Genomic DNA, 13,446 nt, shown 5'->3' with positions numbered 1-13,446 from the left:
CTTTTTTATTGGGGGAGGGGATTTTTCACTTTTTTTTTACTGTTACTTTTACATTTTTTTACATTTTTTTTTACACTTGAATAGTCCCCATAGGGGACTATTCATAGCAATACCATGATTGCTAATACTGATCTGTTCTATGTATAGGACATAGAACAGATCAGTATTATCGGTCATCTCCTGCTCTGGTCTGCTCGATCACAGACCAGAGCAGGAGACGCCGGGAGCCGGACGGAGGAAGGAGAGGGGACCTCCGTCCGGCGTTCTGAATGATCGGATCCCCGCAGCAGCGCTGCGGGCGATCCGATCGTTCATTTAAATCGCGGACTGTCGCAGATGCCGGGATCTGTATTGATCCCGGCACCTGAGGGGTTAATGGCGGACGCCCGCGAGATCGCGGGCGTCGGCCATTGCCGGCGGGTCCCTGGCTGCGATCAGCAGCCGGGATCAGCCGCGCATGACACGGGCATCGCTCCGATGCCCGCGGTTATGCACAGGACGTAAATGTACGTCCTGGTGCGTTAAGTACCACCTCACCAGGACGTACATTTACGTCCTGCGTCCTTAAGGGGTTAAAGGGGTACTCCGGTGGAAGACAATTTTTTTAAATCAACTAGTGCCAGAAAGTTAAACAGATTTTTATATGATTATTTAAAAATTTTAATCCTTCCAGTACTTATCAGCTGCTGTATGTTCCACAGGAAGTTCTTTTCTTTTTGAATTTATTTTCTGTCTGACCACAGTACTCTCTTCTGACACCTCTGTCCATGTCAGAAACTGTCCAGAGCAGGAGAGGTTTGCTATGGGGATTTGCTCCTGCTCTGGACAGTTCCTTTACATGGACAAAGGTGTCAACAGAGAGCAAGACAGAAAAGAAATTAAAAAAGAAAAGAACTTCCTTTGGAAAATACAGCAGCTGATAAGTACTGGAAGGATTAAGATTTTTAAATAGAAGTAATTTACAAATCTGTTTAACTTTCTGGGACCAGTTGACCGTGGATAGGAGGCACGGCTTGTTGATACAATGCCAGAAGGAGGCGTGGCTTGGTGAGCTATGATAAAGGGGGGGTGGCTTGCTTGAACAATGTTAGAAAGGGGTGTGTGGTTTGTCGGTATGATGACAAAAAAGGCTGTGACTTACAAGGCGATGAGACAGAGAGCCAGTACATTGTCACATGATTTCTGTCTCTGTTAGGAGGGGGAGAGAGGAGACAGAATAGACAGAGGATGACAGGCTTTTCTTCATTTATGCCCATCACAGCATATTCCAATAGAGAACACAGCCCAGTACAAGTAATAATTGCATATAACAATACAGTTAGTCTGGCCATGAGGAGATAGCAAAAAGAAAAAACAGTGCTTAGGAATCAGCAGCAGTTGCTGAGTATTATAAGAAAGTGACTAATACTATTGCAACCCACAGAATCCACTAAAATATATTTCATTAATAGCATTTCTAAAGACAACTCAACAGGAGAATTCATATGGATCACCTGACCAAACACCTCCTTAACAAAGTGACTAAGTGCAACCCACACAGTTTGCTATTTCATTTCATCCTGGGAAACAAATGAGGAAGAAGAAAAAAATGCTCCTCAAACCAGTTCATCAAAACAAAAGGTGCAAAAAACAAAAAGAGCACAGGAACAACAGCACCAGGAGCTCCACTCCTCCTCCACAATGGGCCTGGGGAAATACCCCACAGTCCAGTTCATCTAGGGAGGGAGTGTGCCACAATTCCCAGTATTCAAACCCTCCATGCTCCCAGCTCCTCTGTCTCCTCGCAGGTAAACTTTGCGATGTATAAACATCAATGGATAATGTATGTCCCCAAAGAGTTTAAGTTGGTAAAACCAGATATGTACCACATACATATACTGTATGTAAAAAAGTACAAATGTGCTGTTTTTATGTAAAATATCATAAATCCCTGAACAATTCTTCTTCCCCATTAATCTGTACATTTCCTAGTTTTCACTCTGAACTGTGACCCTGCTGTTGCCAGGCAACAGAGGACACACTTCCCCGCAATCATCCTTGCTCACATGCTGTAAAGTCTAACTGCCATTACCTTCAAAAGACTTCTTCTTATGGATCTTAACCCCTCCAGGACTATGGGTGTACAGGCATGATGAGCCTGGTGTCCTGGTACTTAAGGACCAGGGGCGTACCTGTATGCCCTGTGGTTTTCCAGTCTGCCGCGCACCAGGCGGATATCAGAACAGGATGCTTGCTGAAATTATTCATCAAGCATCCTGTGGCAATGCCTAGGGGGATCCTGAGACTCCCCCATGTCGGTGATCGCCGCGATTCACCGGTCCATTCTGACCGGCGAATTGCGGTGATTGCAGGTCATTCAGGTCTCCGGTGACCCAAAGACCCAGAAGAGAAGGGTTTTCGGTGCTGTAATACACACCACCAATCACCCTCCATACCTAGGTGGGAGGTGGCGGTGACGCAACCTCCAGTAGCGCTGTTATTGGTTGGACGGATTGTCCGACCAATAGCATCCGGCAGTGGGAGGGTTAATCTGCCGTGACTCCACTCTTTCCACCCACACAAGGAAGTCAGCGAGCAGAGCGGTGCCTATGTGGACCCCCTCCCCCCCGTGCCATCCAGGCACTGTGTGTGCCATCCATTAATTAGTGCATGCACACACACATACCCCCCCCCCCCACACACATAGCTCTATGATTCTTGAGCCTTGTTGTGCACCCGCACAGCAGGTTACCCCCTATGTAGATGTATTTCCATACTCAGGAGAATAAGCCCTCCAAAATGTGTAGCCCAATTTCTCCCATTATCTCTTGTGCAAATGAAAACTTTGGGGTAATACCAGCATTTTAGTGTAAAAAATCTTATTTTTCATTTTTACAGCCCACTGTTCCAAACACCTGTGAGGTGAAGATACTCACTGTACCCCTTGTTACATTCCTCGAGGGGTGTAGTTATAAAATTTAGGTCACTTGCTGGGGTTTTTGAATAGGGGATAAGATGTCTAAGGGTGGAGTCAAAATGGGCTTAGTTCTTAAGGGGTTAAGGTCAAAATGGGCCGCAGGGAGAAGGCGGGGCCCGGGCTCCTTACATGATAGTGCCCTCAACCTATCACCTGCCAAGGCAGGACATCACTTCAGCCACCAATACGCTGAGCAAAGAATGAGTCACCGAGCCCAAGAAACAGGAAGCAGAAAAGGACCGGAGGAACGGGACGGCGATATCTGCGCAACTGGGGAACATAGGAAGTCCCGGGCACAGGGAAAGGGTTGCGCCGCAGTTCTCCTTTAAGGGGTTAAGGTCAAAAATGGGCTTTGTCCTTAAGTGGTTACAGTCATGGCCGTAAATGTTGGCACCCCTGAAATTTTTCTAGAAAATGAAGTATTTCTCACAGAAAAGGATTGCAGTAACATAGGTTTTGCTATACAAATGTTTATTCCCTTTGTGTGTAAAAAAGGGAGGAAAAAAAGCAATTGGACATAATGTCACACCAAACTCCAAAAATGGGCTGGACAAAATTATTGGCACCCTTAACTTAATATTTGGTTGCACACCATTTGGAAAAAATAACTGAAATCAGTCGCTTCCTATAATCATAAATAAGCTTCTTACACCTCTCAGCCGGAATGTTGGAACACTCTTCCTTTGCAAACTTCTCCAGGTCTCTCTTATTGTAAGGTGCCTTTTCCCAACAGCAATTTAAAGATATCTCCAGGTGTTCAATGGGATTTAGATCTGGACTCATTGCTGGCCACTTCAGAACTCTCCAGCAATTTGTTGCTATCCATTTCTGGGTGCATTTTGACGTATGTTTGGGGTCATTGTCCTGCTGGAAGACCCAAGATCTCAGCCACAAAGCCAGCTTTCTGACACAGGGCTGTACAGTGCAACCCAAAATCCTTTGGTAATCCTCAGATTTCATGATGCCTTTCACACATTCAAGGCACCCAGTGCCAGAGGCAGCAAAACAACCCCAAAACATCATTGAACCTCCACCATATTTCACTGTAGATACTGTGTTCTTTTCTTTGTAGGCCTCATTCTGTTTTTGGTGAACAGTAGAATTATGTGCTTTACCAAAAAGCTCTCTCTTCGTCTCATCTGTCAACAAGATGTTTTCCCAGAAGGATTTTGGCTTACTCAAGTTCATTTTGGCAAAATGTAGTCTTGCTTTTTTATGTCTCTGTGTCAGCAGTGGGGTCCTCCTGGTTCTCCTGCCATAGCATTTCATTTCATTTAAATGTCAACGGATGTTTTGCGCTAACACTGATGCTCCTGAGCCTGCAGGACAGCTTGAATATCTTTGGAACTTGTTTGGGGCTGCTTATCCACTGTCACGATTCCGGCTGGTAGGAGGTGGATCCTCTGTGCCAGAGAGGGATTGGCGTGGACCGTGCTAGTGGACCGGTTCTAAGTCACTACAGGTGTTCACCAGAGCCCGCCGCAAAGCGGGATGGTCTTGCTGCGGCGGTAGTGACCAGGTCGTATCCACTAGCAACGGCTCAACCTCTCTGACTGCTGAAGATAGGCGCGGTACAAGGGAGTAGACAAAGCAAGGTCGGACGTAGCAGAAGGTCGGGGCAGGCAGCAAGAATCGAAGTCAATAAGGCAAGCAGAAGGTCTAGTACACGGTATGGATAAACACAGTAACGCTTTCACTAGGCACAATGGCAACAAGATCCGGCAAGGGAGTGCATGGGAGGAGATCAGATATAGTCCGGGAGCAGGTGGAAGCCAATTAAGCTAATTTAAGTCTCAGGGAGCTGGCGCGCGCGCGCCCTAGAGAGCGGAGCCGCGCGCGCCAGCACATGACAGCAGGGGACGGGAACAGGTAAGTGACCTGGGATGCGATTCGCGAGCGGGCGCGTCCCGCTGTGCGAATCGCATCCCCGACAGCCATGACAGTGCAGCGCTCCCGGTCAGCGGGACCGACCGGGGCGCTGCGGAGAGAGAGACGCCGTAAGCGCTCCGGGGAGGAGCGGGGACCCGGAGCGCTAGGCGTAACATCCACCATCCGGACTATACTATATTGACGCCTTTCAGTAATTTTTCTCTTCCATCCACGCCCAGGGAGATTAGCTACAGTGCCATGGGTTGCAAACTTCTTGATAATTTTGCGCACTATCAAATCTAGATCTCTGGAGATGGACTTGTAACCTTGAGATTGTTGATATTTTCCCACAATTTTGGTTCTCAAGTCCTCAGACAGTTCTCTTCTCCTCTTTCTGTTGTCCGTGCTTAGTGTGGCACATACAGACACACAATGCAAAAACGAAGTGAACTTCTCTCCTTTTTATCTGCTTTCAGGTGTGATTTTTATATAGCTCACACCTGTTGCTTGGCCCAGGTGAGTTTAAAGGAGCATCACATGCTGAAAACAATCTTATTTATTCACAATTTTGAAAGGGTGCCAATCATTTTGTCCAGCCCATTTTTAGAGTTTGGTGTGACATTACATCCAATTTGCTTTTTTTGCCTCCCTTTTTTGGTTTAGTTCCAATACACACAAAGGGAATAAACATGTGTATAGCAAAACATCTGTTATTGCAATCCTTTTCTGTAAGAAATTCTTAATTTTCTTGAAAATTTCAGGGGTGCCAACATTTACGGCCACGACTGTAATACATGACCCCTTGGGTTTCTAGGTCGGTTCCCTGAAAAAAAATCAAAGATAAAGGGGGGAATTTATTAAAGGATTTGGATGGATTTTTGTGCGCTGATTTGGCGCAATAAAGTGCCACGTGCGTTGTGAGTGACTTTTTTTGCGCCTTTTGCAACACAGCCGATTTGCATGAATTCACTGTTCACAATCAAATCAGTCTGAGCGGATGTATGGATCATTTATCACTGCATTTTTTTGTGAAAAAGTCACAAAAATGTCACAAATCCCGAATTTTTATGGAAGTCACTGCCAGGCAAGGACCATACTAAGAAAATTCACTTAGCAAAGAGCTCAGCGCTATGGTCCCGCACAGCATGTCAGGCACAGCAGCCAGTTCAGTGTAGTGCAAAGCTGCACCCCCCCCCCCAATAACCAATAGTAAGAGGTGGGTGTGCGAGTCTCAGCCACTCACAGTGGCTTTGCTGACTCAGCATTTTTCATCAGCTGTGCAGTCCCATTCCGCCGCAAGGAACCATTATCTTTCCTACCTCTGCATTTCAACTAAAGAATAGAGGGGCAGCCTGAGCCTACTAGGTGTAGGACGGGGCTTCACTACATCACACCCCAGGACTAACAATAAACACCTAAAGGAGTACTTCAGCAGTATATAACTAATCTCTTATCCCCTATCTCGCAGGATAGGGGATAAGTGTTTGATTGCGGGGGGTCCGACCGCTGGGACCCCCCACGATTTCCTATACCGGGACTGCCGCGGATGTGTGTGGTTAGTGCTCGTGTTGTCGACCTCACTGAGGTCGACGACACCTCCCTTCATTCAGCTCTATGAGCGCTGCATCTCCACCTCTCCCAAAGAGATACATGGAGAGGGCGGGTCAGCCACCACGTCATCCTTCGACCAACACGGGGAGAGCCGCGGTGACAAGTTTATCATATGCTGTCCATCATTTTATAAATTTAACACACTTCAGTACTTTCACAGCTGAAAATTCTAGACTGTAAAACACATCTACCAAAGACAATAATGATAAATTCCCCCCTAAAACTTTACATGATTAGTATCCTATTACATAACGTTCTAATCTCACAGTTTTTTCAGCCATTTGTTTGTGATAGACTGGGTTTTGGCATAATGGTGTAGACTGTTGGTTTATGTGACTGAGGTGAATGTTCGTGACTCCAGGAGTGTTAACTACTTGAACATTTCTTAAACAATTGCAACACAGGTAGTAAAGACACTTTAGTTCAGCAGCTGTGCAATTATAATAAAGGATGCAGTAAGAAACCGCAGTTGAGGCTTGTTGGGACTTAGTCTTGATTGATTCTGACTTGACTAGGACTTGATTAGACAGGACTTGCATGGACTTGACCTGCCTTGACTGGATCTAGATTTGAGTGCTTACCGCCAGGGGGAACTTTATCAGACAGGTGTGGCCTGAGGAATGTCACACCTTTATCCTTTGGACTGGACTGATGACCTGTTTGGCAGGATCCTTGTGAAAAGTGCATAGCTGCCCTTTATCCACTAATTCAGCATCAGAGTCTTGGGCCTATCCCGATAAGGTAAAGGACAAATCACACAGGAGAGTTCTTGCATCTCTCCTGTCTCACACTACACTGACTCTAAACTGACTTGTCTAAACTCCTCCCTGTCTGGTCAGATCGGATTGAAGGCCCTGATTGGTTGCATTGCTCATGTGGTTTCTAGCTGTGGGCCAGAAGCAGACACATAAGGTGACATCTACCTGACAGGGCAGTTAGACAAGGTTGTTCTGCTTCGGGACACCTCACTTTAGGCCTCAGAAAACTAAAACATAAAAAAAAGACCCGATTATGGTTTTAACAATAAATAAAAAACAGACAGTTTTTTAAGCTGTGTCCTTGCCTTTTTTTCAGTATTAATGACAGTGTTTACAGCTCCCAAAACTCTGTATGTGAACATAAACTTAAACTTATCTGACATTTTTAGTGAAGTTACTCTGATCCTATTAAACCAGGGTCAACATCAGCACCTGGACAGGTCAGGCAGATTTCAGGACCACTAGAGATGAAAGGCTCACTGTTGCTCTGAATTTACATCTTTCATAGTTTTTATGGTACACTACACAGTTCTGATGTTCTGTGTAGCTTCTTTACTTGTACATAGTTCATTGTTACATTTTGATGCCATTTTGTCATTTCTTTTGGGAGTATGGTCCATCCCTTGGGCCAGGGTGTTGAAGAAACGTTAAGTTTCCCTTATTTCCTTTTCAGCAATGGTTGCTGTAAAATATCATGCCTGATTGCCTGTACCCATGTACAGTGATACTAGTTACCATCTAAGCATTTGGAGGGAGCACAGTTCCTTCTGGCCACTAGTGACTATTTTTATTATTTGTGCTTCCCAAATATATATGAATATATTTAAATTCTATGGATGGCCCAACCAGTGGGCATTAATTACATCTCCAAGGTATTAATTTGCATATATTAGTAATATGAATAAATCTTGCTGAATCATTCAGCCATTACGCAAATAATGGGCTCTTCCATGGCATACAAATACATGATTAATGAAGTGTTTTTGTCACCATGGAGAGCAGGAGTCATCTCTGAAAAAATGTCACAGAAAATATTCCTTTCTCACTTATTCCACATATGTTGCTTAACAGTAGTTTCCTACACTATAAATGCATTTGGAGTGCCTGCCTCAAACGTGTTGGGTCAGTAGGGAAAATGCATGAATTATGGAGAGATGTTTTACAAAATACAATATACCAATTAAATCATGTTTATACAGCACCTCTAGGTTAGAAGCAATGCTTTACATGATGTGTATTAACTGAAAAGCATATTGGATTATTATACTATCTAAATTACACATGCATAAAAAGAGAAAGTCAACTAGATCTGTGTAGAGGAAAAGTTGACCAATTGCCCATAGCAATCAATCAGATTGCTTCTTTTATTTTTCAAAAATTAAAGAAGCGATCTGATTGGATGCTATAGGCAACTGATCAACTTTTCCTCTGCAGAAGTTTTGAAGAATCTTCCCCACATTCTTCAGTTGATAATACCAGTTAATGGTTAACTGAAAAGATAACAACAAATAACTGTAAGGAAAGCACCTGACCAGTCTGTGTATTTCTCACTGGTCAGGAAAGAGCTACAGTCCCTGGCCAATAGCAGCATAGGTGGGGTTATTTCTATGTTCTTCAGCCTTTGTGAGTTGCTGCTGATTTGACTTGTTACACTCACTTTGTCCCTGTGTGAACATGCACTTTGCATAGCCAAGGCTTCTAATCTTGCAGTTATATATTTCCTAGTTATCCTATCTTGTTTATATTATCATATCTGCCGTTAACCATGCTCTGGTTTCTAGGCTGTTGTCTGTACACTATTTACTTGCTGCTATGTTCCCTGTTTTTTTGGTGATGTTTTATTTACCTCTTTTATTCTGAGTTGTCCCTGACTTTGTACTGTTCCGTTTGTTGTTTTGACCACGACGCCCCAGCACCTAAGTTAGAGTATGGAATATTGCCCAGTTGGGAGCTGTCACTTTAGGGCGGTTGTGCAAGTAGGCAGGGAAAGAGGTTTAGGGTCAACATCCCTGCCCTACGTGACGTTTCATGATGCACTTGTATAAATATAACAATGTCTGAGAAGTATGAAATCTTTTTTGTCTTCTGATTTAAATCTGGTCCGTGGTTGAGGTGCCGGAAACATATAGCAATAAGTAAGAAACATAACATTTTTGTCATGTGATTGAGATCTGGTCCATGGTTGGGATGCCAACATAAGGTATAAAGGGTACTACTATTTATTGCTGTTTACTATCATTCTCATATTGTTGGTTCAGCTTTTCAGATGCAGAGACCCAGGTAGTCTTTAAAGAAGAAATATCATATAAGAAAACTTCAGGAAAGGGATACATTTTAGATCGCGGGGGTCCGAGCACTGGGGCCCCTCACGATCTCCTGTTTGGAGCCCTGGCTCTCCTTCACAGTGGCATAGCACAACCCCCACCTAAAGCAGGGGCCCCCATGCCCCCTCCATATAGTTCTATGGAAGAGCTGAAGATTGCCAAACAGCTCTTTCATAGAGCTATATATGTCACGATGCCGGCTGGCAGGTAGTGGATCCTCTGTGCCAGAGAGGGATTGGCGAGGACCGCGCTAGTGGACCGGTTCTAAGTCACTACTGGTTTTCACCAGAGCCCGCCGCAAAGCGGGATGGTCTTGCTGCGGCGGTAGTGACCAGGTCGTATCCACTAGCAACGGCTCACCTCTCTGACTGCTGATAATAGGCGAGGTACAAGGGAGTAGACAGAAGCAAGGTCGGACGTAGCAGAAGGTCGGGGGCAGGCGGCAAGGTTCGTAGTCAGGGTGGATAGCAGAAGTTCTGGTACACAGGCTTTAGACACACAAAACGCTTTCACTAGGCACAAGGGCAACAAGATCCGGCAAGGGAGTGCATGGGAGGAGGTCAGATATAGTCAGGGACCAGGTGGAAGCCAATTAAGCTAATTGGGCCAGGCACCAATCATTGGTGCACTGGCCCTTTAAGTCTCAGGGAGCTGGCGCGCGCGCGCCCTAGAGAGTGGAGCCGCGCGCGCCAGCACATGACAGCAGGGGACGGGAACGGGTAAGTGACCTGGGATGCGATTCGCGAGCGGGCGCGTCCCGCTGTGCGAATCGCATCCCCAACGGCCATGACAGTGCAGCGCTCCCGGTCAGCGGGACTGACCGGGGAGCTGCAGGGAGAAAGACGCCGTGAGCGCTCCGGGGAGGAGCGGGGACCCGGAGCGCTAGGCGTAACAATATAGATATGTTTTAGATCGCGGGGGGGCCCCAGCGTTTGGACCCCCTGCAATCTAAATCTTATCTTCTATCCTTCGGATAGGGGATAAGTTTTCTTACATGATACTTCTCCTTTAAGCTTGCTATTCATCTTCTTTTCAGTTATACATTAAATAGACTTTCACTTTTTATCTTCTCTTTGTAGTGGCTAAGACTGTACAAAAGGCATGATAAGTTAGGCTGGAGAAAAGTTTTTGATCAAGAAATTGTACTCAAATTTAATATATTTAGCTAATTTTATGACTTTTTTAGTGAATTTTATGACTGTTAGTCGCACTGCTGGCTGTGTAAGCGTTACTCATTTCACTACAAGTAAGTGGATGCACAAGGTTTTTTGCAAACTGGGTAACAGTGAGTTGTGAAATTTAAAAACCCCTGGTCTTAATCCCCAAAATCCATCATGGAGTAACATACTGAAGACCCTTGGGTTACAGACCTAGGGGAAAACATCCCATGGGTACAGGTATTAGTCAGTGAGATAAAACAGCAAATCAGTACAGTAACCCCCCCGACCTGCGATGGCCACGACATATGATAAAATCGACATACGATGGCCTCTCAGAGGCCATCGCATGTCGATGTCAGCATCGACATACGATACTTTTATATATCGGGGCCATCGCATTAACTGCTATCCGACAGCGCAAGCATCCCGGGCAGGTTCGCCTACCTATTCCCGCTGCTCCGGGTCCACTTTGCGATCCTCCGGCGTCTTCTGCATCTTCTCCAGGGTCCGGGCCTCGCTTTCCGGCGTCGTTATTACGTCACTACGCACGCCGCGCCGGCGCAGCAGCGTAATAATGTCACCAGAAAGCAAGGCCCGGACCCTGCAGAAGATGCGGAAGAAGCCGGAGGATCGCAAAGAAGACACCGGAGCAGCGGGAGAGCATCGGGAGCCCCTTGAACAGCATCGGGAGCGGTGAGGACTTGGTCCGGAGTGGCGGGACAGGTGAGTACAGCTTCCTATACTTTACATTGCACGGATCCCTCAACATACGATGGATTCGACAAACGATGGGTCGTTTGGAATGAATTACCATCGTATGTTGAGGGACCACTGCATGTTAACTTTTAGTTTACCGATCATTATATGTTATTCTTCAACAATAAAAAAAAGTATGCACTTCAATGAGTCTTCATTATTATTGATACCATGTAATTAACAATTAGTAATAGCAGCAACTTAAAGTGATTTTTTTTATATTTGACTTTGGGATCTGTAAAAATAAAAAAATAATCCATACTTACCTGCCCTGATCCTACACAGCAGCTTTCCTGACAATTCTCGGTCACCACTGGTCTTGGCTGCACCCTGGTTTATGCAGTGGATGCAGGAACATATTAATACATGATCACCTGGCATCCATCCCGTGCAAAATGCATTCATGTCACACAGGGCTTGAAGGTGTGCATTTTTATTTTTACTTTTTATTCTATTTCCTGATTTTGACATATCTGTGTGTTACACAAAAAAAGACTATTGATTCAGTTAGACTCCATTGTCCTGTTGTGATGCTGCAGAGCAGTGTTTGCCAACCAGGATGCTTCCAGTTGGTTAGCCAACCAGCTGGAGGCAACCTGGTTGGCAAACACTACATCTGTGATGCTGTACCCTGGTTGGGAAACTACTGTAGAGTAATGAAATACTTGCTGCTGGTAACCTATATGTTAATTGGGACAGTGTCAGATAATCTAATACAAACTGTTTATAGTTTTAATGGGTTTTGTGTGAAACAAAACATTAATTTCTTATCCTATGTTCAGCAGTCCGAGTGTTTGGAATGAATGAAGAAAAAAAGCTGAACTTCTTTTGAACAAGGAATTTATTTGCATGCAAGGTATGACTGATGTTCAGTTTGCAGCAATGAATCTTATATTGATGCATAGCAAAATAGAAAAGAATGCCCTGCCACTTGAGCAAGGACATCGCTTACATTTCCAGCAGTGAACGGGCTAAAGCTCCTGATCCTCATATTGTTCTCAGGAGGAGCCGCTGACTTTAATAACTGACATAGTGCCAGTGCCTTTTTGAAGCATGTCTGCTGAAGTGGGCAGGAAGTCCAGGTAAAATGTCAATGAGGTTACAGGCTCTTGGGGTTATTATTTCTGCTGTTAAATCATCAATCATTGTTTTGTCACCGTTCCTTCCTTGGCAATTGTTATTTCTAGAAATGTTCTTTTGAAACCAGTCTATTTTCGTCACCACCTGTTCATAATGGCTGGAGAATGAAGCGTCACAATGACTACAAAAGAGACATATATTGTACTGCATCTGGGATTGTAGATGAAAATGCATTGAATGCAATGTTAACTGACAGCTCTCATTGCAAAAGCAGTTGATACAAGATGGATGGTTGGACAGAAATGCAAATTTTTGTCTGAATAAAACAGAGTGCTTTTATTAAATGTTCTTCTATGCTGGCTTTTAAAATGTGTGCGATTTCTTTGACATTTTTTTTAAGTGACAATGTAAAGTACAAGTGAGATGAAGTCTGCAATATAACAATAAATATGAGCGAAAGAACATCAGAACAATAAAGTGTAAAAAGTCCATTCTTATATTGACGGAAACAGAAGAGATTTCTGTTGATTTATTGTGTATATAACTGATGAAGTCAAGCCATACGATGCTGAGGATGATAAATATAAATGATAGCGTACAATTCCATGACTTCTGATTCTAGCACTTTTTAAAGTTTTCTTCTACTGTGTGTATTGTTTTTCAAAGTGACTCCTAAGTGACTCCAAAGTAACTTTTCTTTTTTCCAATTCAAAAGTTTTTTTTTTTTATTAGAGAACAAAATGAAACATTACATATGCAAGAAATAAAGGATAAACAAGTAGAAGTCCAGTGGCCAGGGAAAGCCTGGAGGGACAAAAACACAATAACATGGTAACCAAAATGAAGCATTATATTAGATGAACAATGCATATGAAGTAAAGGAATAAAGTAAGCAATGGGAGTAGTGGGAGGGGTGAGCGGACAGACGTACC

The 13,446-nt window shown here is 44.3% G+C and overlaps 1 long non-coding RNA gene across 1 annotated transcript; it reads left to right on the top strand.

Annotated features, from left to right (window-relative positions):
- Positions 1-12,216: 12,216 nt before the first annotated feature.
- Positions 12,217-12,857, top strand: LOC130362215 (uncharacterized). Its single transcript, XR_008891323.1, has 3 exons — positions 12,217-12,290; positions 12,437-12,516; positions 12,622-12,857. It is a non-coding gene; the product is annotated as an uncharacterized LOC130362215 (long non-coding RNA).
- The last annotated feature ends 589 nt before the right edge of the window (positions 12,858-13,446 follow it).

The sequence above is a fragment of the Hyla sarda genome, chromosome 1 (genome assembly GCF_029499605.1).
Source record: "Hyla sarda isolate aHylSar1 chromosome 1, aHylSar1.hap1, whole genome shotgun sequence".
Lineage (NCBI taxonomy): Eukaryota > Metazoa > Chordata > Amphibia > Anura > Hylidae > Hyla > Hyla sarda.
Note: the sequence above shows the minus strand (reverse complement) of the source record. Positions and strands in the feature narration are given on the sequence as shown.